Below are 23,481 nucleotides of genomic sequence, written 5' to 3' on the forward strand. Positions count from 1 at the left end.
CCTCTAAGGTGGCTAACAAGAAGGGGGCTGGGGGGGCGGCGATCTCTCCAATTCGCCGGACTCTAGGGATAGAGATGGTGGCTGCCGCCTGGAAAGGAGAAGTTCTCTACTCTGCCCTGGAGAGGGTCCGAGAGCTCCCGCGAGGGGCACACCCTAAAAACCGAAGTTTGGGAAGTGGAAAAGCGGCTGGGGGTCGGGGGAGGTGGCGCGGGTCGCCGGAGATTGCGCGGGTCGCGACGCCCGCCCGGGACGCACCGCCTGATCGCCACCAGGACGCAAACCCGGCGCTTTGCGCTCGGGCGCCGAACGGCCCAGCGCCCCCTCCGGGCACGTGGAGCGCAGCCCCGGCGCAGCCCCGGGGGACCAACTACCCCCCTCCCCATGCCCGGCGCAGCTGCTCCTGCTCAGCCAGGACAGCTCCCTTTAGGACGGCGACGTGTGTGTGTGCGTGTGTGTATGTGTGTGCGCGCGCGTGTGTGTGTATACGCGCGCGCGTCGTGGGTTGGGCGGGGGGACAACAAGATTATCCGGCGATCTGCTTTCCAGTCCCCTCGTGCGCTCTCACCGCGCGCCTGTACCAGCTCGGAGACGTCCTAAATTTACTAACTTTGCCCAGCGACTACCAGGGCCTTTACCCCCTCGCCACCCCCTGAACGTACCGGGTGTTGGCGGGACAACCACGCACAGTGAGGGCCGCGCCCCCACACTCCACTCGGGTATAAACGCACACCCCGCCCCGTGGCCCAGTGATCCAGGTTTGGGGGAGCTCCATACCCAGGAGGGGCGCTACTGCCGCTTTCCCGATGGGCACGCACCCGCACCCACACCGTAGCCAGCGTGGCTGGAAGGAGGTCCTCGCCGCGCCCAGAGCCGGCTTTCCAAGCTGAGGCTGGGGCAGAGGAACTTGTGTGGAGGAAAAGGAGGCTCCCTGCCTCCCTCAGCGCTCCACTGGCCTCCCCCAACTCCGGACCCGGGTCGGGGATGACTTAGAAGAAGAATCTGCGCCCACCCCTTAGAGAAAAATCTATTATTATTATCTTAATCTACGCCCCCAAAGTGTCCCTCCAGCCGTGATTGACGGCGCATACACCTGTTCCCTTCGCGGAGGCGCTTCCAGCGCCGGGGACAGACATTCACCCAAATGCTCCGCAGCGGCCCAGCAACCAACCGCCCGCCCGCGCCCGGCCAGCCCCCGCCAGCGGCCCCAGTGCGCCTCTGCCCGCACCTCACCACCCCGGCGGCCGCCCCCTCCCCTTCCAGGCCCGGCTGCCCGGCCCGCTAGCTCCCGGCAGTGCTGGCTTCGGAAAGAGAGAGAAAGAACAGAAAGCAAAACTTCCTGGCGGCCGACGGCCATCAGCTGCACATTCTGCAAATGCCACCGAGTAAAAATAAACCGGCCGCCGCTCCGCCTGGCCGGCTCACCCCGGGCGCACGAATCGGCCCCCTGCCCCGGGAGCTCCCTGACTCGGTCTGGCCCGATCCCCCATTCCCGCGCGTCCCCTGAAGCCCCGCTCCCCGACGCTCCTCCGTCAGTCACCATGCTCTCCTTTGCCGTTAAGCCGGACCCCAAGTGACCGGGGAACCGGCTCTCTCCTTTTGGTGTTCCCTGCGCCCCCACAAACTACTTTTTTCTCTGTCCTTCACCAGGTGCCTATTTCAGCCCTGTGCCCTTGGATTCAGGGCTCCTTCTCCCCAGTTGTTGAGCCCCGAGGTCACCCTCAGGCCACCCTGGGGGAACAGACCCCGCCCGACCCTCTCTCACGCTGCAAAGCCCCCCCGGAGCGCACCGCTCCACCAGGCTGCTAGCCCGCCAGTCCCCGGGCGCAACTTCTCTCCCGGCGCACACAACAGCCGGCAACAACTCGCCCGAACTTTCCCCGGGACCCGGGTGGGCTCCGGCCGACAGCCGGGCGGCTCTGGGCCGGCGCCCCGGTTCCCCGTGCCCTGTGTTGCCAGCCCTTCACCCTGGGAGGCAGGGGGTGGGGTGGGGAAGGGAGTGAGGAACGCCACTTGCCGCGCCTGGAGCAGCGCACTTAAGATAAACTTCCCAGGCACAGATGAAAAGGGGGGCGCCGCTCCCCCATCTAAGAAATATCTTGCCTTCGATTTCCTATCGGGGATACCCTTTGGCACCCCGCATCTAAGTGAACACTGCCTACCTCTGCGGGCAGCACCTACACCCGGTATCCGGGCAGAAGAGCCGCCTGGAGAGGTTCCCCACCCACCCCTTCCCATGGGCAAAGTCTTGCAAAGTCACCCCAGGCACCCCTCACCCCTGCCTCCTTCTCTGCCCTGGAGAGCGCACGACCCCTCTGCTGCTGGGGGGTGGGGTGGGGTGGGGGTGTAGGGAGAAGGAGTGATTACCCGGTATTGGCGAGCACCTGCCCCCCTCAGGAGCCCACAGCGCGGGGGGCGCCCCCACCCTATTTGCAAAGTCCTGCACTCGCGCCTGGCACCTCCCTCTCTTCTCCCTTACCCCGCCGCCCCCTCAGTTGGAGTAAGTGACCCCAGGAGGAGCAGCCCTCCCCTCCCCGGAGCCGCGCGCCGGGCATTTCCCTGGCCACGGCGGGCAACGCGCCGCCCTGCGCCTGGGTGCCAGCCCTCCGTGCCCCCTGCCTCCGCACGGCCGGAGTTGGGTGGCAGCCGCCGATCGCAGGCTGGCTTGCTGGCTCTCTCGCTCGCTCGCTCGCTCGCTCGCCCGCTGCCTGCTGCAAGCGGCAGCCCGGGGGTTGGGGGGGTGCACCGGGACAGGGGGAGCGACGGGGAGGCGCCCCGGGAGGCCCGCGGAGCTGGGGGGCGTGGGGGGGCAGCGGCAGAGGGAGCGCCGAGTCTCTTACCTGCACTTGGGGCGGCTTTGGGTGACTTTCCAAGTCCGGGGGAAAAATGTGTGTGTGTTTGGGATGGAGCGCCGCGGGCGCGCATGCGCTGCCCAAAGTTGCCGGATCCCGGATTTTTCGCTCCCAGTCGCCGCTCTCGCCCGCTGTGATTATGGAATTCTCCGCGGCCGAGCGGGCGCCTGGGTGGCATGCAAAACCCGGGCCGGATCTCAGGGCCGGGTTCCGCTCCACCCTCACACCCCCAGACCTGCCCCTCCCGGATCCTTCCCACCCACCGCCCGGGCTGAGGTCAGCGTGCGCGTGCGGTGAGTCGCTGCCTGCGGAGCAGCATCTGAGCACTCGGCCCCCTTTTGCAGCTCCAGAGGCTTCTACACCCCCTAACTGAGTTAAGTTGAGGCTATGGGAAAAGAGAGAAGGGATGGCGGGACGGGGGGCGTTACTTTCCACCTGTTCTGAACCTGGAGAGAGCCCGAGTTTGGTTCCCCCTTTCCACAGAAGAACTGGCTCTTTTTTGCAAGTTAGAGTGTTGGAACTGTGGAACCCAAAGAAACGAAATGTTCTCACTGTTTGATATCTGCTTTGCACTTATTCTTTGCAAGGGAGTTTTTCGTTCAATCTACTGTGCAAGAAATATATCCTTAAGTGAGCAACATAGGCCGTGCAGAATGAACCTTACATGGAGGGGCTGGGGGGCAAATAATACACATTAAAACAAGTGGATAATGTTATTTCAGAGAGTGAAAGTATCCATGAAGAAAATAAAGCAAAGCAATAGGTTAAAGAGTGTCTTGAGGGCCAGCGTCGTGGTTTACGCCTGTAATCCCAGCACTTAGGGAGGCCGAGGCAGGAGGATCTGTTGAGCCCAGGTGTTCGAGACCAGCTTGGGCAACATAGCCAGACCTCGTCTCTGACAAAACAAAACAAAACAACAGTGTCTTGGGATAGCTAATCCCCTGCCCCAGATGATGGGGAAGAGTCTTTTGGGGGGCACTTTCATACTCTATTGAAGAAACCTCCTTTTCTCCCATACCCAGCTTTCCCTTTTCCCGATTGGTTTGAAGTGGCCACACCAGCTGAGCCTAGTGGTCAGCTTCAGTGCTAGGGCCCTGTAGCTCTTGTCTTGCCTTTCCCAGCAAGCGCACCCCTCATTCCAGGCCTGACCTACTTTTCCCTTTAGCATAAAGGTGGGATGGAAATGTTGAGAGGCATGAAAGAAAGTGAAAACACCCAGATGATGAGATAGGTGAGAAACTGACCGTAACAATAAATGAAATAGATCAATGATTGGTGGAATAAATGAATATAAATTCAAAGTATGACCCACAGCTTCAAGCCCTGCTCAACAGAATGCATTAAACTAAGAGGCAATGCTACAGGCTGGTAAACATTGTTGCAGGCTGGTAGTCTTTGGAACCTAATCTGCAAGGTGTCAGGAAAGCCTCTCAGGACCAGAGAAATGACCCAAAGCCCTGTATGATGATTGTCCAAGACAAGCATCTTCTGGGATGCATTCCACGTCCTGCCTTAAACTGGAAGTTAATTGTCCAGAAGCATATGGACACAGACTGGAGACATGATGGCCCTCTGGCCCTGAGGAGGCCAGGATTTGCCCTGTGCCCTAATAAAGCCAACAAATTTGGGAGAGGAGGCTGAGCCATCCCACACTGCTTAGATACTCAGTGATATTTGCTTGTGTTAGATGGACTGGGGAAGAAACCACCTCAAAAAACCAGCTCCTCACTTCCTGGGGGTCCCTTCAGGATCTGTCCAAACAGGAAGACCAGATTTAGGCATTAGACACACCTTTTGGGGTCATTTTGTCCCCCCCCAACTTATCCCAATAATTAACTGGAGGCAGCAACACATCGATAATTAACATCCCTCAAAGACCACTGATTGGTTACTCTCCATTGCCACCCCCACCATCCAAGGCATTCTCAGCTTTCAGGGGTTGGTGCTCACCCACCATCTCTAAGACCCTTGTGCCTGGTGACTCAGCAGGATGCACAACCCCAGAGATCTCAAGCCCAATCCTGTCATCCTACACAAGGAGAAACTGAGGCACAGCGAGGGACAGTAACCTGAGAAGTGGCAAGGTAGCTCTTCTAACTTTTTGGCTCAGGGCTGAGTCCACTCCTGGGGCAGTGTAAAGAAGGGGTTAGCAACTTGGGCTTGGAGTTCAGACCCTACCAGTCCCCAGCTGGGTGCCCCTGAGGAAGGCATTTGACCCTTCTGTGCCTCAGTTGCCTCCACAGTAAAATGGGGATAATAATAGTACCTACTGCCTAGGATTGTTGAGAGGCTAAAATGAGTTAATGCAGGAAAAGGGCCTGGGCCAAGATGTTGATCGATAAATGCCAGTAATTGTCATTGCTCCTTGGGACATCCAGTGCTCCCTTTACTTCTCATTTCTTTCCATGCTCTCTCCATTCCTTCTTCTCCTCTGTCCTTTTTTTCCCCTGCAACAATAGTCCTTCACTCATTCATTCATTTGGTAGGGATGGCTGAGCTCTGAGGAAGAGCAGATCTCCACCAGTGCTGGGGAGCCAGAAATGAATGAGACAAAGACTGCCCTTGAGGGGCTAGGGAAGAATTTACTCATCTCTCTGTCCCACTATCAGGCCTACCCCACTTCCCACTATCAGGCTCACCCTTACCCCTTTCCCACTACGATGCCCTCCCACACACCCTTTCCCACCTCTCTCAACGTCTCCAACAGCCACGTCACCCACCAAACTTTTATTAAAATTTGTATTCCTCCCTCCATTATTTCCTCAAATATTTCATAACTTTCCCACCTCCCAAGAAGGCTTTCCACCTCCTCTACAGGAACCTCATCTCGGGTAGGGAAGGCTGAAAACAGAGTCAAGGCTGGGAGGAGGAAAGAGGATTTGCGGGGGGTGGGGGATGAAAAGGGAAAGCTCTTTTGTTTCTCAACGACCACCCCCAATGTCCCCCCAAAAATTAAAGTAAGGGGCCAGGAGAGAGCGGCAACCCCAAACAGCAGCCTCTGATGGCAGCCAAATATCTCCATGCCTTGTTCCTCCATCGCTTGTTTTTTTCATTCCCGACCCAAACTTCCCGCGCAGGGACTGAAATCAGGTGCTCTTTCGCCTCATGTTCTTCAATTTAGCATTTCCTGAGCTTCCCCTAAAATAAAATCCAAGCCTTTCCCCCATGGTCACCAAGGTCCTTCAAGATCTGGCCGTTGCCTGTCCCTGGGCCTCACCTCTCTCCTTCTCTGCCTGGTTCACACAAGCTTCTTGCTGTCCTGGAAAACACCAAGCTTGTCCCCACCTCAGGGCCTCTGCACCTGCTGTTTCTTCCACCTGGAATGTCGCCTTTGCAGGCTGCTTCCTGCAAATCAAATGGCATTGTTCGAGTTTCTGCTCCTATCTCACCTCCTCAGGGGGGCTTTCTCCATAAAGTAGCTCCCAGCCTTTCTTTACCACTTTGTCCTATTTGAGTGTCCACAATGATTTTGCTTCCTCCTTTGTTCCCATATTTCCTATCTGGCTGCCCCTTCTAGCATGGGAGCTTCTTGGAGACAGGAACTTTGTTCTGAGTCCCCTGTGTCCTCAGCACCTTCAGCAGTGTCTGGCATAAAGCAAGCCCTCACTCTCTCTGAGTCAGGCACAGAATTAAGATAAGCCAATGTGGTCCCTGCCCTCCAAGTGCCTATGCTGTGGGAAAGTGACTAGAAGGGTCCAAGGACAAAGTTTGGTGGGGGGAAGAGGAGCTGATATGAGCCAATACAACCCAGGACTTCTGAGGAGTTACCAGGTTGGTGCGGTGGCCTTGATTGAGATTTGCACTCCCTGGCATTTGGCCGGGGCATCTATAGTAGGGAAACGGATGGCTCTGGCAAACTGTACCCAGCAGAGGAGGCTGCACAGGTGGGAGGGGAGGTGGGTCAGCTAAGGACCCCATCAAAACATTTCTCCAGCCCCCTGCCTCCAGACAGGCTGCATGTGATCAAGAGCCTCTCCCATTTCTGTATCTTCGGGGAAGACGCCCCTACACACACACACAAACCTTTCTCACTCTGAGGACAGAGTCTGCATCTTTAACTCAGAAGCTCAGAAGCCAAGCATCGTGCCTGGCACCCAAGAGGCTCCCAATAATTGATTGTGGAACAAATAAAGTTAAGTCTGTTTCAGTTTGTGTAATTGGGAAAGCCTTGAAAGTAATCACAGCTCAGCTTGCTGCCCACAGATTTTGGTTTCTGGTCCTCTACTGTGATGGAAAGCAACTTGTACATCAATCACTGATATTTATTGAGTGATTATTATGTGCCTGGCCCCATGCTAAACCTTCATGATATCTCATTAGACCCACAAAACAACCATATGAAACTGTTGAGATTATAAATATACCCATTATACAGATGAGGAAAGCAGGGCACAGAGAATAACTTTCCCAAGACTGAGGCAGGCAGTCTGACTCCCTTGGTACCAGTTGCTTGGGCAGAGAGGTAACACAATCCTTACTACTCCACTTACCCCAATGCAACAAGCATTTTTACCTTTACTCAATGTTCATAAAGAGATGAAACTTGAATGTGAATTGCATTAGGAGGGAGAAGGGGGAAGCAGAACAAATCTGTCGATCTTATTTCAATCTAGTAAAAGATGAGAGGAAACAAAGAAATTACAGTACGAAGCACTGGATCTTAGGCTGGGCACGGTGGCTTATGCCTGTAATCCCAGCACTTTGGGCGGCCAAGAAGGGCAGATCACCTGAGGTCAGGAGTTCAAGACCAGCCTGACCAACACGTGGAAACCCCATCTCTACTAAAAATACAAAAATTAGCCAGGCGTGGTGGCACGTGCCTGTAACTCCAGCTACTCAGGAGGCTGAGGCAGGAGAATTGCTCAAACCCTGGAGGTGGAGGTTGCATTGAGCTGAGATCATGCCACTGCACTCCAACCTGGGCGACAGAGTAAGACGCTGTCTCAAAAACCAAAAACAAACAACAAAAACCACACAGCATCAGATCTTGTATCAGTAAGCACTCAATAAATGGTAACAAAGAGTCACTATTTTTTACATTTTAAAATGGTGAATGATGTGCTGGCTTTCTTCTCCTGGACCGTTCCTTGTTTTGTGGTTCTCCTTGGGTGGGGTACATGTTTTTCTGGCTCACTGTGCCTCGCCTGGTGCTAGCAACAAGGTAGGTGCTCAGGAGATGCTTCATGACTGAAGAGGTGAACAAGTGCCTGAGATAAGTGATTATGGTGATTACTGGGCAAGCTGTAATCTAAAAAAGGTGCGTTTTGTTTGTTTGTTTTTGAGATGGAGTCTCGCTCTGTCACTCAGGCTGGAGTGCAATGGCGCAACCTCAGCTCACTGCAACCTCTACCTCCTGGGTTCAAGTGATTCTCCTGCCTCAGCCTCCCAAGTAGCTGGGATTACAGGTGCGTGCCACCACACCCAGCCAATTTTTGTATTTTAGTAGAGACGGGGTTTCACCATGTTGGCCAGGCTGGTCTCGAACTCCTGACCTCAGGTGATCCACCCTCCTCCGCCTCCCAAAGTGCTGGGATTACAGGCGTGAGCCACTGCGCCCGCCCTAATTAGAACTTTTTTAAAGTTGAGTTCATTCATTTTATTTATAAGTGTCTCTCTTGGGAGTCCTGGAGAGGGAGAACAGGAGGGGCTTTTTCCCAAACTCTGAGCTTGGTTCCCAAATCCCATCCGGGTTGGTGAACTTGACAAGTTCTTTCACCCCGAAATTCTGTCATTCTTTTAACAAAGTAGGTAATTCTTTGTTTCTGACTAAATACATAATATGTGTATTTTTTTTTTGTAAAAAATTCAGAAAATACAGATAAACAGGAGGAAGCAAATTTAAATTATCTGTAATCCCACCACCCATGGTTGTTAATGTTCTGGTTGATGTTTTGGTATATTTCCTTCCAGTCCGGGATTTTTATTTGTTAGTTTTTTTAATCTTGGCTTTGTCTGGTTGTATAAAATCAGAATCACTCTGAACATACTGGACTGTGGGGGTTTTTTTTTAGCCTGACATGTGTATGTAGCATGAACACTTCGTCACGTCATTAAATGTTCTTTTCCAACATGATTTTTAATGGCCATATTGTAGAGTTAATCATAATTTACTTCCGCAGTACTTCACTATTGGAAATTTTGGACATCGAACTTGTTTCCGATTCTTTTCATTATTATAAATAACTCTAATGAATATCTTTGTCCATAAATAATCATGCACATTCCTTAAAGTGGAATTGTTGAGTCCAAGAGTGTGCACACGTTTCAAAGCTGTTCCTATCCATCGCCAGATTAGGTTGTGTTCATTTGCCCTTCCACCGGCGCACATCTCCCGTCTACTGTCCAACCTTTGGTGTTCTCTCTCAGTCTTTTTTTTTTTTTTAACCCCTGCTAATTTAATGGGTGAAAGAGTCTATGATTCTAGTAATGAATCCTTATTAGAACCGTGCTGGCCACAAGCAGGGGCTGTTTCAAGGTTTAAGCGGCCTTGCTCAGATCCACAGCCGCAGGCAGGGATGGAGAGAACGGCAGTCTCCCAGGAGCTGCAGCCCAGAGCATCGCGTTGACAGGTTCTCGGAGGCCTCCAGAACAGCTACTGAGTCCAGGCTTCTTAGGCAATGCTCAGCTGAGGGGAGAGAAGGGGTGAGGTCTGTCTCTGTCCTTCAGTCTCAACAGAGTTGAGCTCCCCACCTCCTCCTACCCCTTCACCCACACCTTCCAGAAACCTCTCTCGACAGAAAAGCCTTAGGGATTTCTATGCCATAAATACTACCTGTTTTCCGAGCTCAGGATCCACACTTTGTAGCTGCTTTCATTTTCCCTGTCCGAGCTCTCAGCTCAGCTCCAAGCAAGGGCCAGACTGTCTTGCTCTCTGGCTCAACCCCTTCTTTCCTAGTTGGTTCTAATTAATTTACTTTTTCAGGGGTATTTATGTTTACCTCTGCCTGGTAACTACAAGAATTGCAAGTGACTAACATTTTGCTTCTAGGAAACATTCCCTAGTCCCAGGGTCTCTGATCTCTACGACCCCTTGCAGTTTTAACATTCTCTGAACTATCTACCTTTTTAAGAAAAAAATCGCTTTAAATTTCTGGGGAAAAAAGGAGGGTAATTCACACTCACTGCAAACAATTCAGGAAACCCAGTGAAATACAAACATAAATATAATGCAGAGAATAAAAAGACACCCACCATCGGAGAGCCAGGTATTTGGGTGTGAACGGAACTTAAGAATTTAAAGAACGAATTGAAATGAAACCCTCCAGATATATCTTCTCAAGGCCCCCTCAGCAGCCTGACTGGGAGATGTATGTGGACAGGGGTGTCATTCATGCCAAGTGGTAAGGTGTGTGTGATTTTATCTGTGTGGGAGGGAGTGTGAGTGTGCACTTGTGGAGGTGTGGGACTGCATTCCCTTTAAAGAAGCGTCCTGGTGCATGTAGGTGTGGCTGTGCTGTATTTGCACACGGGAAGACTGCTTCTGCTGTCAACAGCCACCCAAATACACAGCAATCCAGCCAGGTGAGGGGCAGGCCCGATGCTGACATCACCTCTTACCCGAAGATCCCCGGGCCAACACCTTAACCCCTCCCACGCCTGCCAGGGTGGGGCAGGCCTGGCCCCAGGGCCTGTGGAACAGGGAAAACCAAGTGATGGAAAAATCGCAGGACCAGCCTCCCCACTGTCCTCAGAGCAAAGCCACACTCCCACAGCCATGTGGTCCCTGCCACGTGCCACATGGGCCCACACAGCCCCTGCCCCTTTCTCTTCCTTCCCACCTCTCCCAGATCTGAGAGCAGAAGCCAAAGGGACTAGTCATGGTGGTGCTTTGTCTTGGGATGCCATCTTGCCTGAGATTGGCGTGGAAAGGGAACCTGTCCTGGGACTCCGGAAGTGGCTATGCTTCCTCCCAACGGGCACCTGTGCAGGCGCCGGCTGACTCCGGAAGTGGCTATGCTTCCTCCCGACGGGCACCTGTGCAGGCGCCGGTTGCCACCCATAGCTGGCGTCACATGGAGGGCGGGGCTGGCCATGGAGGCAAGAAAGAGCTGTTTTGTTGATGAGCTGCCCTCCTGTCACAGGGGCTAGAGTGCCCTGGATGTGGGTGGGGAGGACTGCCCTGCTGTGCCAAGCTGGCCCAGATGTGAGCGGGAACCTGGCCTGCCTCTCCCCACTCCCCCTCACATACCCACACACCCTCTGCTCCAGCCACACAGATCTCCAACCTACCCTGCTTGCTCCCAGCTCCAGGCCTCTGTCTAGACTGTTCCTTCCGCTCTAAGGCCTTTTGCCCCCCAACTCACCCATTAAGACCAAAACAGGTGGCACTTCCACTGGGGAGCCTTTCCTGATGTCCCCCTGCCCCAAATTGGATTAGACACCTCTGTCTGTGCTCCCATAGCCCCCTTGTTTTCTCTGTCAGAGCATGTATTATAACTGTCTTCTCCCTAAACTCTCCCATTAGATGGTGTGTGTGTGGTTTTAAAATCTATGTTTAAATCATCGCTGTATTTCTTTTTTCTTTTTTTTTTTTTTTGAGACAGAGTCTCACTCTGTCACCCAGGCTGGAGTACCATGGTGCAATCTTGGCTCACTGCAACCTTCGCCTCCTCGGTTCAAGCAATTCTCCTGCCTCAGCCTCCTGAGTAGCTGGGATTATAGGCACCTGCCACCATGCCCGGCTAATTTTTTATTTTTAGTAGAGACAGGGCTTTGCCATGTTAGCCAGGCTGGTCTCGAACTCCTGACTTCAGATGATCCACCTGCCTCGGCCTCCCAAAGTGCTGGGATTCCAGGCGTGAGCCAACACGCCTGGCCTAAATCATTGCTGTAGTTCTGAATTAACCAGTTCTGGGTTCAAATCCAGCTCTGCTACTTACCAGTAGTGCGACTTTGGGCAACTCCCAACCTCTCTCAGCCTCAGTGTCCCCATCTGTAAAATGGCAAGAAAACCAGGTTCGGCTTCACAGTATTGTCAAGAGAATTAATTGAGATAATTCATGCAGGGCACTTAGCCTGGATTCACACGTAATGACTGTTGTTATGATTATTTCCAGCATCCAGCAGAGTGCTTAGAAAATGACAAGTGAACGAATAGTGTCTCTTTGCTCGATGTGCATGAGTGGTGGGGGATGTGTGGCGTATGCCAGGGCATGGGGGTGGGTAGGAAACCAGGATGTTCCAGGAGGCAGGTCCCGTATGGATGTGTGTGTCCACTCTGAAGGGTAATGGACTCGTTATTTATGGTCAGGGCTTAAAAAAAATGAAAAAAGACAAACCAGTGTTCAGTAATGACAAAGTAATTACCTTTTTATTATTTTTTCAATAGGATTCAGAGGATTGTGGGTCTTGGCTACAGCATGGCTTCCTGAGGCTCTGTGCTGTCCCTGTGCTGTCTCCATGCCCACTGCCCTGCCAGGGAAGAGGCTGGGTGGGAGAGGGCCGAGCGGCGCTCCTCAAGGTAGAAGGGGTCAGGGACCAGGGAGAGGGGCCACCCAGTTGACAAAACAAGAACCCCAGGCAGGCGTGGTGGCTCACGCCTGTAATCCTAGCACTTTGGGAGGCCGAGGCAGGTGGATCACCTGAAGTCAGGAGTTCGAGACCAGCCTGGCCAACATGGCAAAACCCCGTCTCTAGTAAAAACACAAAAATTAGCTGGGGTTGGTGGCGGGTGCCTACAGTCCCAGCTACTTGGGAGGCTGAGGCAAGAGAATAGCTTGAACCTGGGAGATGGAGGTTGCAGTGAGCCGAGATCGCACCATTGCACTCCAGCCTGGGCAGCAGAGTGAAACTCCATTTCAAAAAAAAAAAAAAAAGAGAGAGAGAGAGACCTAGAAGTGAAGTTCTCCCAAGCCCTTGCAAGTTGTCCACATCGAAGGGGCCAGACCCACAGCCTAGAACATTTAAGAATGGTTCAGAAAGAAAAATTAAAGCCCAGAGAGAGGAAGCTGCTTGCATACCAGTGACCCTGGTGACCATGCAAAGCTAGTGACAGAATGAGAACAGAGCCTGGGTCCTCTGGCCCCAGCCAGGGCTTTTTCCCACCATATGACTTACTTGAAAATGGGGTCTGCCTGGCGCTGGCGTTCTGCCTCAAATTTTAACCAGGAGGAAGTCCTCTGCTAGAAGGTGATTTTTTTCAGAGTCCTTCAAGAAGTTGTTGAAGACATAATTTCAAGGTGCCAGGACTTCTAGGTGTTAACTAGACTACACTGTGATTGCCATTAGCTATCTAGCAAGTGGCCATCCAAGGTGCCCTTTTCCACTGTCCAGGAAGGGGATGAAATCAGCTTTAGTCTCTTATGCTTTTATCCATCTATCCATCCGATAATCCATCCATCCATCCACTCACCCAACCTTTAATCTGTCCATTCATTTATCCATCTGTTCATTTATCTACCCTTCCATTTTTCCATCCATCCACTCATCTATCCATCCATCCATCCTTTCATCCATCCACCCACCAATTCATCCATCCAGTCAGCCAGCCAGCTTCTGTCCTTCCATTTGCCCATCCACTAATCCATCCATCCATCCATCCATCCATCCATCCATCCATCCACCCAACCTTTCATCCATCCATCCATTCATCCATCTATCCATCGGTGTACCTTCCATGCATCCACCCACCAATTCACCTATTCATCCTTCCATCCAGCCAACCACCAATTCATCCATTTATCCGTCCATCCATCCATCCCTCCATCCAGCCACATATCTGACAAACATTTGATGAGTGCCCCCATGTGCCAGGCACCTTGCTAGGACCCGAAGGTCTGGGGATGTTGAGATGCACAAAACAAAAAATTGGGAACAGCCAGTGGAGAAAATCCAGCGGCATAGGCGGTGTCTCAAAGACATCTAGAGATAAGTGCAGGTAGATGAAAGCTGACTTGACAGGGAGTCAAGCCCCCTGGCTTCCAGGCCCAACCCTGTCATTAACTTGCTGGAGAGTCTTAGATATGTCCCGTCCGTGTTCTCTTTGCTATGGTTTCTTCCTCTATCACTTGAGAAGGTGGGACTAGCTCAGAGGGCAGGAGACATTATCCAAAGAGCCCCTGGATGAGGAGTATTTTGAATGGGAGGTTGTAAAGTGCCAAGGGGACAGGGAACAAGAGTTTCTTTGGTTTTCAGGGAGAGAAGGAGGACCAGAAGATTCTGAAGGAAAAAGAAGGAAGAAATGAAGAGTGGGGGTTCTGTCCCAGCTCTACACTGCTGCGGATCTTCAAACCATTCCTCTGCTCTTCCGCCCTTGCTTGTCAGTCTCTGGATCTGGGGGATCCGATTCCTGGTAACTGACAAGGCCCCTGGCCCTTTGTCCTCCCTTCCCCACCTCCCAGCCCCTGCCTCCCTGCAGCTGTGATAACCCACACGTAGCACTTTACCCTCTGGAATTTATTTTAAGGTCTTGGCTTGTTTATTTATTTTATTTAGAGATTTCTCGGTGCTTTGTGGGGAGGAAAATTCGAATGGGGTGATTATGAAATACTATTTCACCTCGCTGTTCATTCACAACAAACAAAGAGAAATGATTGGTGATTAAAAATGCATTCTCTCTGCTTGTTTTCTTTTGTTTTACCATTATGGAAATATTATAAATACTGAATACTAATCTGGACCTGCGGGGACCTCACAGACCTTCCAGAAAACGAGTCTCCTGTTCTTCCTTGGGGCAACCTCATGCTGTCCTCTGGGGCTCCAAGCTAGGGCTCAAATCCCTGCCATTGCTCTGGTCCCAGGCCAGGCATCCCTATCACCCTGGGCAACCCCATTCAGTCTTCCCTGGACTGGGACAAGAGTCTCCTCACCTCCTTCTCCCAGTTCCATGTCCAGCAGAACCTAGTCAAGGAGAATAGGGACGTGAATATTAAGATCATTTGCTTAGTCCCAAAGTCACCATTCATGGAGTTTTCTTCCCAGAGTCAGGCTGCCCAAGCCCAGCGTCCTGCTCCACCACTTCCTGGCTGTGCAATCTTGGGCACCTTGCTTGACCTCTCTGAGTTTCTGTTTCTTCTTCTGTAAGATGGGAGTGAAAATGGTACCCACCTCATCTGCTTGCTTTAAGGATTAAATGGGATCATAACATCTCATCTGATCATAGCGAACGGAAGTGCTCAGTTAATGCTGGCTCCTATACTGAGTCATATACTCTCTCCCTTTCCTGGGTCTCAGTTTCTCCCTCTGGAAGGTGAGAGCTATGTTGGCTGCCCTCTAAGATCCCCCGCAGCTCTGGTGGGGTGGAGTGGGAATGCCCTCACCCACCTTGATTCTCACCGAGACCTTGTTCTCCTTCCCAGAAACGCGGCCTAAGCCTGCCTCGTCGGAAGCCCTGGGCCTCCTTCTTGGATTCTATTTTCTACCATCTCCTTTTGAGCCATAAAACTAGCGCTTTCCCATCTATTTTCATCACAAACAAATAAATAAGAGTCAAAGTGCCCGATCCAATCGCAAAGTGTTACACAGAGTCCGGATAAACAGCGAGTCCTGTGGTGTCCGCATTCCTTTTATCTTTCACTTTATTTAACCAAATTAACCGCTGTCCGTGTCCCCTGCGTGTAAGTGTCTCTCTCTGTCATATAAAATACAATCACGCTTGCTTGCTACATGTTTCAGATACTTTATCATTAACATCAATTCCAGCCAAATTAGGAGTTTCTCCCAACATAATTGCCCTTCCCATTATCCAGCACTTTATTTTTTCAAAGCACTTTCCGACCATTAATTAGTTAACCCTTAGGACGCCCCAGAGCCGAAGCTCAATGTCACCCTCCCCGCCTCCTAGCTGGGAAGAGGGGATGGGGAGGGGTCAGGTGGTTTGTTGGAAGTCACCCTGGATGTGGGGGCTGCGGGCTAGGGTGAGACCTTGGAAATCCTCCCTCCAGCCTCACTTCCTGGCCTGGGGTGCCACTGTCTTTAATCTAATCTGAGGCGGGTGGGGGTCCCCAACACCTTTAAATTTGATCTGAGCTGGCAGGGGTCCCTGACACTTTAAATCCTCTAAATCTGCATTCTCACTATGGTTCACCAAATGAAAAAGGGAGCAGAATAAAACATCGGCTGGATGGTGGTACCACCTTTGCTGGGCAAAGGGAGACCAAGGCACCCATCAGCCAAAGAAACAAGCAGGTACCATGTGGGCAGCCCAAACCGTGCAAACCATGTGTTTGTCCCCACCATCCACAAGCACCCATGGAGTGCCTCAGAGGTGCCACGTGCCATGACCTCCCTCCTCCAGAATGTCATGAAGCCAAGTGCCTTTGGTGTGATGGTTATAGTTAACCAAAGTGAGGGAAGACGTGGGGGCCATCTGGAAAATGGAATCTCTCAGGCACCATTCCAGAAGTGTTTGGGGCCCAGCTCACTCTGCAATTCTGCCAGCCTTATTCCCTTTCCTGGCTAGGTGCAGTCATGGTCTTAGTGGGTCCTGAGTTAGGTGGGCAAGTTAAAAACTGTGGAGCAGACGGCCTGGGAAGATTCAAGGGGAGCCATCTCAGGAAAACAAGATGATTCATTTCTTGGACATGGTTCTGGCTCATCAAGATGAACTCTGCCTACGGCTGCTAGGGATACACTGTCGAACCACCAATATTTTACATTTACGGCCTCTCCAGAGTCCTAACTTCTTTAATGATTTTTTTTTTCTTAAAATACATGAGCTGGCTCCCACAGGGACATTGCCAGGAACCTTCAGAGAGGTTTCCAAGAGGCTCGTTAACTGGAGCATGGTGGGTTTTGCAAATTCGTCAGTTTCAGCAGTTTACCTTCCTACCAGCTGCCTGGAGGCTGGGGCTGCAGGAGCTAAGGCAGCCTTGCAGATAGAACACCAGTTACCAGCCTGGGAACTTTCCCCTGCCTCCCTCCACTCTTTCCATGCTGCTATTCTGTGTGAAATCAGACTGCAGCGAGCTCTTTCAACCCAAGGAATAGACCTGCCAGGGCAACAGAGCAGAGCTGACCTTGCGGTCTCCAGAGTCAGACACCCTGGGGTCTGAAGCCCAGCTCCACCACTTACTAGCTGTTTGACCTTGGGCAAGGTGACCTCTCCAAGCCTCAGTCTGTCAACTGGAAAATGCAGCTGTTGAGAGGGCTGAGTGAGACGAAGTACATGAAGGTCTTAGCACGGCACCAGGCCCGTCATGAGTGCTCAGCGTGCCTGACCTATCATTTTGGTCAAGGAGCAGATTGTAGGTTTTATTGTGAATTTCATTCCTCCAACCTTCTGCTTTCATTTTGTCTCCATATCATTTCTTTCAGACTCTGGATCTGAATATGCAAGCAGGGTGATGTGGTTAGATAACACCCTGTTTCTTAAACTCTGCATTTCATGGAGGGGAACAGACACAGAAAGGAGGAGAAATCTGGTTGGCCCCAAGTCCCCAACCTGCCGCCTGAGACAGGTTACCTTCCAGGTGGCCCTCATGCTGTGAAGTCAGCTCCCTTGCCAGTCACTGCGAGCACCGTGAGAGCAGGACAATGTCTGGCCTGTCCAGGGTTGTAACCGCAGCTCCTATCCATGCACTTGGCTCGCAGCAGGTGCTTTACTGCTACCAGCTGAATACTTAAATTGTCCCTGAAACTACACTCTTCTTCTGGGCTTGGATAATTTTGTGTATGTCTCTTAAACTTCTGGAACTCTGTGCAAATAACAGGTCATAGCTTGAAACTGTCAAAAACCATGGGGAACTCTTTACTCAATTGCCACTGTCTTTATAGTTTCACTTAGAAGGACAACCCTACTCATCCTCGTCTAACCAATGATGTTCCTGCAATCACACACTTATTTGTTTATTTATTCGCTCAACATATATTTACCGAGTGTCAGGTTCAGCTGAGCTGGGTTCGAATCTTGGCTCTACCGCTTACAAGCTAGGAGAATTTAGGCAAGTGACTTAACCAGGCTGAGCCTAGTTTCTTCCTCTGTGAGAGGGTAAGAGTTGATGAGACACAGTGACTGCCCATTGTGCAATACAGTGCCTGGCACATAGTGGGCCTTGCATACATGGTGTGTATTTTTTTTTTTTTTTTTTTTTTTGAGATGGAGTTTTGCTCTTGTTGCCCAGGCTGGAGTGCAGTGGTGTGATCTCAGCTCACTGCAACCTCTGCCTCCTCGGTTCAAGCGATTCACCTGCCTCAGCCTCCTGAGTAGCTGGGATTACAGGTGTGTGCCACCATGCCTGGCTAATTTTTGTATTTTTAGTAGAGACGGGGTTTCACCATGTTGGCCAGGCTGGTCTCGAACTCCTGGCCTCAGGTGATCCACCCACCTCAGCCTCCCAAAGTGCTGGGATTACAAGTGTGAGCCACCGTGCCTGGCCTATAGCATGTATTTTTCTCATGGGCAAAAGTTAGTGCTAGGATCATAGTGGGTGCAGAGTTGAATTTGAGTCTTTTCCTGCAAAGGGTTTATAATATAGTGGGTAAAGGTTTCCGTAGGACTGTTAGCCAATTTTGACTGCTAAGTAAGATAATTGCAGAAGTCTTATGAATGTTATCAATTTACAGAGCACTCATCTGGAGACACTGTCGGCTGCATGATTGCTAGCCTCGTTTCACACAAGGAAATCCAAGCTCAGAGAGCTTGTGTGACTTTCTTCAGGTCACAGAGCAGAGCCAATCTAAGAACCTCACACTCGGTTTCTAGCACCTTCCTTGAACCCCTCCCACTACCTTCATGCTCCTACTCTGCCTGGCTCCCCCTTCGCTGCCATACCACCAAAAGACATCTTTTACTTACCCAGGGGTGGCCAGGGGCCTTCAACAGCAGGTTGGAGTGGTTGCCTGGCACTCTGTGGGATTGAGACGCCCCCAGGCAGACCCACCATGGCCATGGCAAGGCGGCCACACTACTGACTCCAGCAATGCTGCTTCTGTGACAGCGACCATGGAAACCGCCCAGTCCTGGGGCTCAGCAGTTCCTGGGCCAGAAGCACTAGCAAAAAGAGGGTCAGAGTCAGCCTGGCTTTCCCTGAGGCTCCCACCACCCTGCCCCTTCTAAGGACCCATTGACACCCTCACCCCATATCCTCAAATCCTGACACTGAGTGGGGGAGCCCTCCGAAGCGGTCCCTGTGGCCCTGCCCAGAGGCTGGCACAGCACTGGTAGCCAAGGGCTGGAGGCACCTTGCCAGACTCGTCCTGTGGGCCATGCTGGGCTGGAGGTGGGGCCCTCCTGCAGCCCCCAGCCCAATTCTGCTGGGGCCACTGCCCCTCCTGCCACCCACAGTAAGTGCTGAGGGCTTTGACTTACAGCATCTTATTTAAGCCTCACCCTCACCCCTTTGAGACAGAGTCTGTCATCATCCCCATTTCATAGATGCTCAAAGTAAGGCTTAGAGGGGTTGAGAGACTCAACTCTGTGCCCCAGGAACCCAGCCTTGTGCTCAGCAGGTCCATAGTAGACATTTGAAAGAAGTTTGATGAATAAATGAAAATATAACCAAGAGGGTGGACGCATGAAAGGTGATAGTTCCTGTTAATCAGGGCCTGCCATGTGCCAGCCACGTTCCACAGAATTTCTGCATGCTAGCTTGTTTAATCTCTGCAGGCATCCTGTGAGTGGGTGCTACCCCATCAAACCCTCCAGACATGCACATCAAGACCCAAGGAGATGAAGAAGTGACTCCGTTAGAGGCACACAGGTAGCGGGTGGTGTGGCTGGGAGTGGAACCCAGGCAGTGTGGCCGCAGAGCCTGCCTGGTTACACCTCTGTGCCACAGTAAAGCTTCTGGGAGGTAAGTAAATGGGGGGAAGATGAGGGTTTGGGGGTCCAGGTGCTCTGCCCCCACAGCAGCGAATATTCTCAGCCTGCATCCAGGCAAGGGGAAGCATTTCCTCTAAGTCCTGACCGCTCTCCCCGGCACATTCCCACCGTTACCTACACAGGGAATTAAGACTCAAATCCTCGTTTGACACGATGCAGGAGGATGCTAAGTACTTAAGCGCTAATTAATTAGTGAGCTGTACCCGCTGCCACCAGCCGCCAGAGGAAACCTCAAACAGACCCCCAGAGTGCCAGCGCCCTCCCCGCCACGGGTGCCAGTCAAGCCCGGGGACAGTGAGGAGGGGATCGCATGGGCAGGCCCAGCCTCTGGTGAGAAAAGGATCCAGACCAGATCTGACCCTTGCCTTCCAGTCCTCAGGAACCTGGGAGAGGGCTGGAGTTTGGGGACCCTGCCACGCCGCAGCCCTGGATGTGACTCTCTCACAATGAGCAAGCCGGGTTTTATCTGACTTTGCGACAGGCTCTCCAAGGAAAAGCAAGATCGCGGGGGCTGCACTGAGCCCCAGTATTGGGGCCAGTTTCTGGGGCCCTTTAGACAAGAAGGAAGCATCGAATTCCCCCAGACCAACTGGTGTGTGTTTTCAGGAGCTGGACCAAGAGGTCCCCTGAAGCCAGCCACGCTGACAGAGCACCGGCTTAGCGTAGGGCGCTCTCCACCTCGCTGGATCTTGATTTCACCATTGGTGTCAGGCCTAGGTCAACTTCCCAGATGGGGCAGGTGGTAACTGAAACCTAGGGCTTTGGACTCAGACTGCACTGGACTCTCTGCTCTGCCACTTCCTAGTTGCATGACTTCATGCAAGTCAGGTCCTGAGCCTCGGTTTTCTCGGCTGTAAAATGGGACTAATGAATCTCCCCAAGGCCTGTTGTGGGCATAAGTGAGATGCTACCTGTAAGGCTCCTCTGGTGGCGCCGGGCACCTAGTGATCGCTCAATAAATGGTTAGTTGTGTTAGTATTAGTGGTTGTGGTTTTTATCATCATCATCATCATCTTCTAAGGAATCTTCCCATTTCATTCCTTGAGGCCTGCAGAGTGAACAATCACCCCGATTTGCTCGAGATTCTACTGGTTTAGCACTGAAAGTCCCATGTCACGAGAAACTCCGCAGTCCAGCACAAGCCGGGACAGTGGATCAAACTCCCAATTGCCTCCAAGGAGGGTGGAGGGAAGGAGAAGAAACCTGACATTGTGGGCCGGACAGTCTCTACGACGCCTTCTCCCCAGGGCGGGACTCACGCAGACTCCAGGCCCTGAAGCCCCTCTGCAGAGGTGGCTAGACCTGGGGGAGGGCCAACTAGGGTACCTGGAGCGCTGAAGGATCTGTGGGTGGCAGAGGCCAGGGCCCTGGCCTTGGAGCTGCAACTCTGATAGTGTTCCCAGCCTGCGTCAGCTCTGAGGCCCTGCCTTCTGCAATATTTGCTTAACAATCAGCCCAGAAACAGCATTGTTCAGGACAGAAATGAAAAACATTAGGCTGGAGCTTGTTTTTTCTTCCCTGCCCAAATTCTTCTGGGCCCTTGGGAGAGGAGACTGTATCTTGGCACCACCCCCTCAAGAACAGGCAGAGGCGGGAGTGTGAACTCCGGGTTCAGTTGCCCACCTCTACTACCCCTGGGAGCTTGGGGGCAGGTCCTCAGTTTCCCCAAGTGCTCAAGAGGGGGAACTTCAGCCTGGAAGCTTAGTAGGGCCGGAGAATCTGTGGTTAAGTTGAAATAGCTATCACCCCATGCACTCTTACTGAAGCCTCAAGACCATCCAGGGAGAAAGTCTCACTCCCATTTTACAGATGAAGATGTTGAGGCTCAGAGCACTCACCCCAACCAGCATGAACACCAAAGCCAGTCCGTGGAGGTGGAAGAGGGAGTGGCTATTTGGTATCTCAGGGGAGCCAAAGGCTTCCGAGAAATGGGCCTTGTCTGTTTTGTTTGCTAGCTAAACACCTTTATCGAGGCCTGAGGAAGTGGGCGGGAGGAAGGGGAGGAGGGGGCTTTGTACCTTTCTCCAGAGTCGACACCTACCAGCACTCTTGGGTCCCTTAGAGAGGAGGGCTGCCCTCTGTGCCCAGTGCCCACTTTCCCTAGCCCCAGCCCAAAGGGGTAAGAGCCCTGACAGGGCTCTGCCCCTGCTCGGCTCCCAGGTCTTTCCCTGACACCCACAGGAGGGGGAGGAGGCAGGCATGCCTGGCTCACCTGCCAAGGCTGGCAGCCTGGCATGCAAATGGGTGTGGGGCAGAGACTGAAGGTGCCCAGGCAGGGGTGTGGGCACCTGGCAGGGGCCCCCACACTTCATTTCTTCCTTCTTTTTCTTTCAGGGTCAGGCTGGCTGCTGGAGAGGAAGGTGGGCAGACGCTCCCAAGCCCCTCTGTGTTCCTTCCGGGCATGTAAAATGCATCACCTTATGTCCTCACAAAAGCCTCAGGAGGTCGACTTGTCTGCATCGCTGTGTTCTGGGGAGGTGGGGAGGACACTGAGGCTCGGAGAGGTGGCTTAATGGCAGAGCTTGAATTCAAACCCAAGCCTTTCTGACTCTCCTCTTGACACAACTCACATCAGCCAGACGGCATTAAGAGACAGCTCTAGGGTCAGGTCTCACAGGTTCAAATCCTGACTTTCTCACTTTACAGCCACTGCAGAAATTACATCCTGGGCCTGGGCCTCCGTTTCTTCATCTGCAAAATGGGTCACTAACACAACTTCTTCATAAGGTTATCATTCATAAGGTTATCATGAGGGCGCAATGAAATCGTGCGTGCCAAGTGCCAAGCATGTACCAGGTGTCTGGCGGGGTAGCCGTTGTTATCCCTATCTGTCATCCGTGGAATCACCTTACTGCTTTATGACACAGGCTGCCTCTTTGAAAGCAGCAAGACTGGTAGGGGGTCCTACACTGGAACCTGGTCCCCCTGTTGATCCCCACCCCTGTTCCTTGGAAGATACTTGTTATTCTCAGCCTCTGTTCTGGCCCATTCTAAATGCCCTGGTCTTGCCAGGACTATGCGAGATCATATTTGTCTGTGGCCTGAGCAGGGATACCGTGATGGACCCTCATTCCCACAGGTGCCCACTACCCTTCCTTGTCTACGGTGGGGAAGGGGCACTTCAGTCTGAGGCCGGGGGCGCGGGTTTGCACCTCAGCTCATTGTCAAACTCAAGCAAGAGCCTCTCCCAGCTCTAGGCCTCTAGGCTGCTACCCTAAGTAGCTGCTGCCCTTGGTAGGGGAAGAAGGTTTGAAAACTCATGCCCTGCTTGCCCTGGCTGGGGCTGACTGGGGAGCACAGTTCCTGTCTGCATCTATAAGCCCTAGGGGTCTAAGATGTAGGAGTCCCAGACTGAGCCGAAGGAGGAGGAGAGGCAGTTCTGCCGCCCAGGCTCCCCTGGGATTCTGCGGCCTCCTCCTTGAGGGGTACTGGCCCTGCCCACCTGCTGTTCGTGCAGCAGCAGACCTGAACCCACAGTCCCCTGCTCAAAGCCCATCAGAGGCTCCCGGGACCTGCAGGACCTGGGGCCAGTTCCCTTCACATGACTCACAAGGTCCCACCACCCTCTCTGGCTTCACCCTCTCCTCTCTTCGCCAGGCTCCCCCTCTCCAATGCACTGGCCTGCACCCACTTCCCCAGGCCCAGGTGGTCTAGCCCCTGGCCTTTGCCCCTGCTGTGCCTTCCCATGGAATGCTCTTCCTACCTGCTGCCTGCCCCCACCCTTCTGTTGTAAGGTCTCAAATGAGACAGCACCTTCCTGGACCCCACCTCCCTAGTCTTGTCCCTCCTGCAGTTCCCAGAGACTCTGGCTTTCCCTGTGTGTAGGACACCACCTGGTCCCTGTCTTCAGAGAAGGACATGAAGCAAGCCCAC

The 23,481-nt window shown here is 52.6% G+C and overlaps 1 protein-coding gene across 1 annotated transcript in view; it reads right to left on the bottom strand.

The window, feature by feature from the left end:
• Positions 1–2,971, bottom strand: part of CASZ1 (castor zinc finger 1) — a 157,233-nt gene extending 154,262 nt beyond the window's left edge. The window contains exon 1 of the mRNA XM_017887994.1: positions 2,838–2,971. The gene's annotated coding sequence lies outside the window, so the exon portion shown is untranslated. The remainder of the gene's footprint in view (positions 1–2,837) is intronic.
• Positions 2,972–23,481: the final 20,510 nt, after the last annotated feature.

This window comes from Rhinopithecus bieti, unplaced genomic scaffold (assembly GCF_001698545.2).
Source record: "Rhinopithecus bieti isolate Rb0 unplaced genomic scaffold, ASM169854v2 scaffold_16234, whole genome shotgun sequence".
Lineage (NCBI taxonomy): Eukaryota > Metazoa > Chordata > Mammalia > Primates > Cercopithecidae > Rhinopithecus > Rhinopithecus bieti.